The 10,180-nt window shown below is 43.2% G+C and overlaps 1 protein-coding gene across 1 annotated transcript in view; it reads right to left on the bottom strand.

Moving 5' to 3' along the window:
* mob2a (MOB kinase activator 2a) overlaps positions 1 to 10,180 on the bottom strand; it is a 62,664-nt gene that overhangs the window by 37,672 nt on the left and 14,812 nt on the right. The window lies entirely within an intron of this gene.

The following is a 10,180-nucleotide window of genomic DNA, read 5'->3' as shown; positions in this document are numbered from 1 at the left end:
AGAAAAAACTGTAGTGATATGAGCATGGAGTCTGGTTAAAGCTGAGTCGGCTTTGTGTCTGTCCACAGCCGCGCGCGCGCTGACGCAAACCACCACGTATTTTTTTCTTTCCTTTTTTTTCTCTTTACTACCGACAAAAGAAAAAGGAGCAGATGAAACTTGAACCCTTTCTTTCAATGTCTCCTTATTTTACACTCCTTCAACTGGCTCCATTAAACCGAGATAAACCAACGTTTAAAACACACACACACATAAAAAAAACATTCAAAAATGTTCACAAGTCGACGGTCCCTTTATGAAAAATGACTATCGATGCGAGCCTGCTGCCTCCTTCAGCCCCATTCACGGTCCTGTGGAGGCTCTCATGTTTCAGCTTTTCCTATATGAGGACCTACGTGTATATATATCCACATATACACATTTATATTCCTCCATAGGCTCAACACAAACCAGACTCAGGCAACCCAACGCAGCTCCTGTCAACGCCTGAAGGGTGAGACAGATTTAAGGCTAAGAATAGGGCCAAGGATCCATTAATGCCAGTTAAATCCAAGTAGCCTTTCCAAGTGTGCTGTAAGTGTGGCTTTCTCATGGACATGGACACTCACACTCACTTTACATTTCATTACAGGGGAAGCTGGTGAACAGGTTTGAACTCCAGTGGCAGAAGCAGCAGGGGCTTTTATTTTGATAAATTATTAGCATGTGTCACCGGGTTGAACTCTGGGAAGATTAAGAGTCTGCAGTTTAATAATGAAAATAAATTACACTTTAATTACAGCTGGATAATAATGTTGATGATGATAATGATAAAGGTGGGGTCCGTCTGCTTAATTTGGCACCGCTGCACCAACGAACTCCAGCTGGCTGGATGTGGTGAGTAATTTCAATGCCGTGCAGCATTTTTCAGCATCCTCTCTGACAAACAAACAAGAGTCAGAAGAAGTGGCAATGAAAATGAGTCGCAGGAATGTTAAAATGCTGAGGAAATGACAGGCTGGATAGCTCAGAGTGACACTGAGCAGACACAGAGGTGACAATGGAATGACTTTACAATGATAGAGTGTGATCTTTATCGCCTGCACTGCCTCCAGCTATAACCTCAAGTGTGTATGCATGGCCCCGGGGCAGGAAAGGCTTCACTGTCCCTGCTGGATGGTCTTCAGGTCACTGCATATGTGTGTGTCTCTCTCTCTCTGTGTGTGTGTACACCAACCACAGCTAAAGGTGAGTCAAAGCTGTTGTTGTGTAAAGATTGGATTTATGCTACTTGGGGGAAAAAAAGAAAAGAAAAAGTTGGAGAGGAGAAAAGACAGATGGACGGAGAGAAAGGAAGGAGGAGGGGTGTGTGTGCATGTGTATGTATGTTGAAGAGAGGCCCAGACCACAAAGACTTAAAAAATGGGAAGACCAGATGTGCTTCTCTTACAGCCAGTCAAGGAAGCTGACGTGCAGCAAGGGTCCCATACTGGATTTCAATCAAGGATATTAGTTATGGTTTACACGTACCACTTCATAGCAAGACACCCCAAGTTTTCTTTTCCTTAGACATTTTATAGCCATTTCGTAAAGCCATCTTGAAAATGAAAAATGAAAAAGAGAAAACTTTTAAATCAAAGCTTCAACATGATATATGTATTATCTCCATGATAAAGAAAAAACTTCACCGGGACAAGTCCAACTCATTTAAGAACAAATATCCAGTTCAAAGAATCCTGAACTCTAAACCCGATAATAATAATAAAAAAAACTTCAACAATAAAATGAAAATAAAATGCCTCATTAACTTTTGTGTGTATTGGTCCTGAGGGACTAAAGCAGAGAGAGAAGTACAAATGACGAATCCAGGCGAGCGGGAAGTTTAAGAGCGTTGAGGATTATTCAGCATTACATCATGGGAGTGTGCTGCAGTGTCTGTGTGAAGTATGAGAGTGTGTGTGATTCCTCTACTCCCGCAAAAAGCACTCAGGGTTGGTTTCAATGGCTCCGAGCTCGTTTATTACAATAAGAGAGCAGCCTGGCACCAGAACTGCTGATCAATTGCACCACTGCTGCTGCTGCTGCTGCTGCTGCTGCTGAAGCTCAGTCAGTCACTGCAGAGTTACACAACAGCCACTGGAGGGAGGAGAGGAGGAGGAAGAAGAAGAAAGGAGGAAGAAATGATGAAGTGAGGCGAGAGGAGGGTTAACAGACGACAGAGGGAAGTATTAGAAGAAATATAGGAGGCTAAGAGTTGGAAAAAAAAGCACAAGGAAGAGAAGAGGGTGGACACTGCAGACCACAGAGGCACAATTAGCTTGTGCTTTATTGATGCACTTCAAAACAACCCCCCACCCCCCACCCCCCCTCTCTCTTTTCAGTCTCAATCCATTCCTCCTTCCTGCACTTATTCATTGCCAACACCTCAACTGCCCCTGATTTTATTGCTCCCTTTGCAGTCCCCTTCATTAAGCTAATTTGAGCTTTGTTACTTCTTTCGCAATCCTTTTTTCTATTCAAGCCTCTTTTTCCATGCATACCTCCTTTGCATAGTGAGCTCCCCGAATCCCCCCCCCCCCCCCCCCCCCCCCTTCCTCTTCTGCCCATCTAACTCAGTACATTCCTCTTCCTCTGGTGCATGTTGTGCAAGAATGATGTGAACTTTAAGCGTGTGTCTGTGCATACTAATGGCCTTGGAGCACGACGCCCTCCGTTTTTTTTTTTAATCAAAGGAGAAAGGCAAGATGCCGATTTTTCCTACAAAGATGTCGATATTAAGAATCAGATAAAACGCAGATGATCTCTCATCTCTCTTTTTTATTCGGTCTGGTTCCCAGTGACGGGGGAAGCTTCCAGAAAACAGACCTCACTGGCTGCGGTGCAATTGTGGAATAGCCCTGGCCCCTCTACTCCTACACAGGCTTTCCAGGAATACACTGCTGCTGCACAGAGTCAAATGTTGGACCGCAGTGTGCATAAACACACAAATGGACGCAGACACACACACATACACACACACACACACTCTGCTGTGGCTCTAGCATCTTGAGTGCATGTACGAGAGGAGACGCCAGCTTTCGAAAGACCATGTCGCTGTGCATGCCAAGTTCCTCGGCGCAGACAGAGGTGATACTGACAGAAAACACAAGCCTCACTCTCTCTCTCTAATACACACTCGCACACTCTCTACTGTGAATACACAAAACCAGGATGAATCTTATGAAACTGCTCTCATGTCTATTACGCAATTTAATGTACACAGTTGCTGCCAAGGAACACCAATCTTGGACTGTTTTTCTCACTTGCACAAGTGTGGGTGCACCCTAAATATGCTTCAGCAAATAAACTCACACATTGAGCACAGTCATAGGTTTATGTGAGCTGGAGCCAGGCCAAGCGGTACAGTATGAAAGGGCCTATATATACAGCCAGGCTGGGCGACGCCAGGAGCCGCTCAGTCTGCCTGTGTGTCCATCTGTCATGTGCAGCCTGGTCTAAAGTGAGAAGACACTACTATAACTCACCTTTTACACTCTATCTAAACCTATAGGCTTCTGCTTCCTGCCTGTATGAGACTATGGCAAGCTGAGGTTTCTTCAAAACCACTGGTCTCTCAGTGCAGTGCAAGTTAAGTGTGAAGTAATTGGAGCAAAATGACAGGGATGTTGACATTTGGTCCTGCAAAATAAAAGGCAAATGTTATGTCTGGGTATTTCTGGTCTCCTTCCCCTCAATCTGTGTTATCTTTCTATATCTGGATCTGGACAGCTTCGGGTTTCACTTCAAATTCCACCTGATGGAGGAAATGAAACGCAGTCTTACCCATGCAGTGATCAGTGCTCAGGCATTTTGAGAATGTGAAGCTCTGATCCAGCTTAGAAAAACCATTAACTGGTAAGATAAGAAAATATTAAATTTTTCTCATTTTTTCTATAAATTATGGTTCTGTGAAAAGAGTAGACGCCCTTTAAAGCTGAAACGATGAGGCAACTAATCGATTAGGTGACCTACAGACAACTATTTTAATCAATTTATGCTTCATTACATTTTAACTCATTTTTAACAAAAAATGCTAAGTTCACTCTTTTCAGTCTAAATATTTGCAAAAACCTTTGTTTTCATTATCAATATAAAACATTTGAATAATCTCCAATGATATTATCAATGCCTTTGCATTTTTTTCCTATAGAAATGTATACTTTTATCCGAGTTTATATTAAAAAAAAAAAAACACATTTATAACCCTAAATCTATCTATTTCTATAGGTTTGACGACTTTTAGGTCACCTACACAAATAAATTAAAGTGTTTAGCTTTTATCAAGTGCATTTTATTTCTGGCCGAAGAAGACTTTCACACATCTAAATTTCCTTGTGTGAAAATTAAAGTTTTTTTTGCATCCTGTCAAAAGAAAGAAAAAAAATCTACTCTAAATCATTGACATTATCATTGACATTGTCCATCACGGGGGGCTACCACTTTATTTAAAGGGCTCTCTGGTTGCCAAGCAAGGGCAAACCACTGATATAGGGAACTGCTGAGGATTGTGGTGCTTTGACTCCACCTGCTGTTTACCAGATAGAAATGCAGGAATAGAAACCAGCATCTCCACTTCCTCTGGGGGCTGCAGGGCCAAGTGAGTTTAGTGCCGAGGCTGATGAGCAGTGATGAGAGAGAGGCAGCAGGCCGGCAGGTCAGAGAACCTGCAGGCAGCGGTGGAGGCGCTCTCTGATGTCCTGTTGACTGGTATGCGGTCTGGTATCGCTGGCATGCGAATAAAGGCTTTGCACCGGTGATAGAGGGGAGGACGCGAGGACAGAAGATTGAAAAAGAAGATGAAAAAGATGAGGGAAGGAAGGAAGGAGAAGGAGGGCGGCGCTGATGCCTCAGTGACGTCTGGTATTGGTGGTATGTGAAAGACACCGAGGGCATGAAATGAACGCAGGGAGGTAACGTTGTTTGCTGCTCATGGTTCCTTTATGAAGAGAGTAAAATATTTGAAGGACATATTTTAAAAGCTTCTCACTAAATGCTGAAGATGGAATCACACTGGGAGAAAATCCTCAAACTGAAAGATCAAAGGATGGGGTGAAACCATAAACCACCACTGAATGACTGCATTGTGCAGCCACAAACAAATCCTAATTTGAACATCCAAATATATCCTGGGTTTGAAGAAAACTACCACTTGAAAATGAATTAAAAAAAAAAAAAAAAAAAACACATTTGATTCAAAATAACATGTTTCAGCTCAGAGAAGAACAGAACTATTGATCTGTGTGTGCCCTCTGGCTGCTGGTGGACTGGCATTACTGGTTTAATGCTGCAGCCGCTTGATACAGTCATGTGATACTGGACTGGAACGAGCCCACAGAGCCCGGTGCACACTGGGAAAACCTGCAAGCCATGATTATGCAACAAGATCTGATTTCATGCCCATGCACTCTCTCTCTCTGTCTCTCTCTCTTATTCTTCCTCCTTTTCTTTCACACTTTCTACTTCAATTTACTTTAGTCCTTATGTCACCAGTGTCTCAAACTAGTTTCCTTTTTAATTTTTTTCTGTCTCAACACAGTCACACACACACACAGAGCTGAGTTTGCACCACTCTATTTTAGAAAAAACAGCAAACTCATATGACATGCTGAAATCAATATGATTGACCAAACAAAGTTACCAAACTGCTGACAGGTGAGCCAGTGGACTGGTTATTATGTGAACTGGATGTGTGCTGCCATCTTGTGGTGTGAAGAAACACAACAGTCAGACTCTGTGTATGCAGAATTGCAGTGCTCAGAGAATTGCATGCATTTTACACAAAGTAAAGTGATCGTTCCTGAGTTGTGGCTGCGGTTTACTTTACTAATGAGCTGAAGAAAAAGCTGAGAGACTTCTAGAAAGAGGAGTGGAAAATGAAGGCAGTGGTGAGCTGGTTGGATGTGAACATGATGTGCAGGCAGCCAGGACGGAGCACAGGCTCAGACCACACAGGAAACTGAAAAAGCGTTAAAAGCAAATGATGATTTTAAGCCCAAGGGCATTTGTGATTTCAGTGAGTTTTACCACTTTTACTACTGATAAACTGAATGTCCTTGAGAATGAATCGGGCTGCAACAAAGTGAATTTCTTTATAACATCTTAAAATCAAATCCAACATGCTATTTACCTAAATGACACAAGCTTTTGTCTGCAACTAAGCCAACAACAAAATGTCAGATTTCTTATCAAAAACTCAACAATTTCAAAATCACGTAGTTCCAAAAGAAACAATGCAGAGTATACACACAAACATCTTTTAAATAAATAATTTCTTGTCGTGTAAATCCAAAAAAAAAGACACCAAAAACAGAACACGGACATCCACAAAAGAAATACTCAAACCTCCAGTCTCATGATGTGTGTGTGTGTGTGTGTGTGTGTGTGTGTGTGTGTGTGTGTGTGTGTGTGTGTGTGTGTGTGTGTGTGTGTGTGTGTGTGTGTGTGTGTGTGTGTGTGTGTGTTGAGGACATGCAGCACATCCCGTCTGCTCCTGGTGCAGTTACCAGAAGAGCCCATTACCCAGGTAGCTAACCCACCCCATACTGTAAAACAGAGTATGCATACATGAATACACACACACACCAGCAAAGTGTGCCCTCCACAGCTGCTACCGGTTACGTAACAGCTGGTATGTGCAGCGGTGTGCAAATGTTTCAACGTGTGCGTTATATCCAGTCTTTGAAGAGAGACCAGCGACCTCTAACCACCTCTGACCACAGCTGACCTTTACGCTGCTAGAGACACCATGCAGATAGATATACCTCTAATAAAGCAGCTTCAGTGGAGGTCTCGCTGTAATATAAGACTATAGCAGGTAAAACCGCAAGGTCAGCTGCTCTGAGCTACACGGAGCAGAGCCACCACAAAGAAAGTAGGCCTATGTGTGTTTATTTGACACAATAAAAGCATTAAAATTTGAATTCCACCTGTAATCACATCAACTTTATCAGCTTTTAGAGGCGTCACGTTCGTGTTATTATTATTATTCCTGTTGATGACTGCATGGGCAAACTAACGGAGCATGGCGTGACATCACAGCAGCTTCCCAGCGGCCACTTCACTGCACTGTCACATTAACAAATGCTGCAGAGGACACAGAGGCTAATCATCAGTACTCAGGCATGCAATGTGCAGCTGCAGACAGGACACGCAGACCGAAAGACGCAGAGACAGAGAGACAGAGACAGAGAGAGAGAGAGAGAGACACGTGCGGTTAGAGACGGAGCTCACGTTGCTGCTTACTGATAAACCAAGCAAGAGTGACAGACGCCTTTTTGGAGCCAATGAGAGGAAAGCAGCACTTCCTGTGTTTGTGCATTTCACTGTTTGCTTTCCCTTCAGCGGAACGAGTGACGGAGACTTCCCTCGCTCCAGACTCCCCGGCCTGCTCTGCGGGTGAGGGAGGCAAAACAATGAAGGGACGTTACAGTACAGGGTGGGACATGGAAGGTGATAAAAGGACTAATACACACAGCCACAGACACAGACAGAGCCACAGCCAAGCACGTGGCCATATGCAAACACAGACGCTCAGATACAGGTGTGCATGAGGAGGACACACCCAGGTGGAACACGCATACAGAGCAGAGAAAACTTCTTTTTTTTACTAGTAGTTGTTTGCTGTTTTTACCTTCTGGAGGTGTATATTTATTTATTTATTTATCTATCTTTGCCTGTATCAATTCAATTCACTGTTTTTGAGTACTCTGTCCTAATCATGTCGATACAGCTGTTTTTGTGCAAAGGTATGTTTGTATTGTTTGTTAAGTGGATGTATGTGTTTTTACTGGTGGCAAAGCAGTTTCCCTTTGGGGATCAATAAAGTTTTCTATCCTATCCTATCCATAAAACCGCAGCCAGATGTAAAAAATCCCCTCAATGTGAAACCACTGACTTCTACAGCAGGTCCCACCTCGGCAGTGATTAGAAGAAACGTCCCATCTGTGTGCTCTATCTTTCGCCACCACCCCTCCCTCCTTCCCTCCCTCCCTCCCTCTCTGTCTTTCTCTTTGGCCCTGAGCGACACATGAACTCACCAGAGTGAACCAAACCCCTGGCCTACTGTTCCTCTATGAGAGGAAACGGATGTGGGGAACGTCTCTCTCTCTCTCTCTCTTTGCTCACACGTGAAACAATCGTGCAAAGGTTGAGGACAGAAACGGCCTCACCGAGCAGATATCTACGAGTCCACACACAATTACACATGCACCCTCGTTCAGAGCTATAGATGGACCCCTGCTATGTCCATCTCTCAGTACAGTGAGTGAGGTCACAACAACTCAACACTGAGTGTGTTATGAGGTATTTAGTGATTAAAGGGGTTGTTGCACTTATCTTAGCTTGGGCTTTGAGACTTTAACACAAAGCCTGAGTTATTAACTGGGGCATGGGGAAATAAATGCAGGATCCAGTGTTTTTAGTGCTTGATGCTTATGATGATGATGATGGCTCCACTGCAGAGTGAATGATCTGTTTATACTGTGTCAGTCAGAGGTTGCCTTATTGAAGCGCAACATTAAATTGCTGTAAGAGCAGAGTTATCAGGGGAAACTTGCATTTACTTTGTGATGTCAAAGATGAACTTCAAGGTGAAAAATGGTTGTTGTATTTATGTGCTATTACCTGGTCTCCCTGGATGTTATATACTGTATTGCCAAAAGGCATTATTTTGTATTTTGTATTTTGTATTGAACTCCTGATCTTTGCTCCTTTTTCTTTCCTCATCATTTCCTAGGAAAACATGTCGATATTTCCATCTATATCTTGTGTTACAAATGCCGAAGAAGCCCCAGTGCATACAGAGTATGTGGCTGCAGCTTTATGCTAAAACAAACACACAAAAAAGATCATTTCTTCCTTCATCAATATTTGCTTAAAGTTACAAAAGACTCATTTGGATTGAAGGATCCCAGGAGCGTGTGCCTCTATTGGAGGAAGCGTGGAACAATCAGATCTGGGGGGGAGGTGGGGGCCTTGGTACAAGAGGTAAGCAATGGTCACTTTGGCCGAGGTCCAGAGATCTTGTGAGGAGATGGGAGAACATTTTAGAGAGACAGGCATCAGTGCAGCGCTCCACTGATATGGGCTCCATGGACGTATCATATCAGATCGTCTGGCCAGACGGGCAACCTCTCCTCAGTCAAAGCTTCTCAGACCATCAGGCTTAGTCTCTTCTCTACAAAGTGTCAGGACTCAAAAATATATTTAAATCAAGTCCCCTCTCAGTATTTAATCCATCCCCAACAGACGTATCGAAATACATAAGAAAAATGAAAGAAGGCCGTGACGACAGCCCATTTAAAAATAGATTCATTTTGACATTTGGGATATTAGTTACATCAGAGTGACCAAGCCAAACTCAGGGTTGCAGCACACAGAGAAAGCGAGCGACTCTCCCTCCCAGTGACAATGACAAGAACTAACTTACTGTAGGAGAGGACATTATCACAGAGCATTAACAGTCGTTGGCCACTTCTCAAAAATCCCAACATTAACCAGCACAGAGGCCACATGAAGGTCGTGTAGGGAGGATACAAGCAGAGCAGCGGATGGATAAAAAAGAAACTGTGAGCAAAAGACAGGAGGTCAGGAGTCGCCCTCTGCTTCACAGATCTCCTCCCTCCATCACTCTTTATGTAGGCTAATCTCTTCCATCTCACCTCCCTGAGCTGACCAGCTCACTTAGCCTCATTTAACCAGCTAATGGCCGGTAATAAATCAACAGGCAAGCTGCTCTCACCTCTAATCTGTGGTAGCCTGTTCGCCTCTGCACACTCCCCCTCATATATGACTCAGGCCACTCTGGAGTAAAGCAACTACTGTTGCTTAAAAAAAAAAGAAACCTGTTAGATGTACAAGCCAGAAAAGAAACAGAAAACAGGTCCAGGTAGATAAAACTAAAGGATGAAACTGGAGTAAGTCCACATTTTAGATTATCTGGTTTCCATCATTCATCTTGGTCCAGTTTCTTAGTCTTGTCCTTTAACAAAGTCTGTATTTTATCATCATGTCTCTGCTACATACACAAGACAATATGCAGAGACAAGTTGAAAAACACGTTTGTTGAATTTAGGAATCTGAACAAGCATCGAATGCATGTTTTTTTAAACTCAATATAATTTGGTTGTACTCAGAAAAATACAATGGTCCAACGCTCACACCT

The sequence above is a fragment of the Trachurus trachurus genome, assembly GCF_905171665.1.
Source record: "Trachurus trachurus genome assembly, chromosome: 6".
Classification (NCBI taxonomy): domain Eukaryota; kingdom Metazoa; phylum Chordata; class Actinopteri; order Carangiformes; family Carangidae; genus Trachurus; species Trachurus trachurus.
This window is presented reverse-complemented; position numbering and strand designations above follow the sequence as displayed.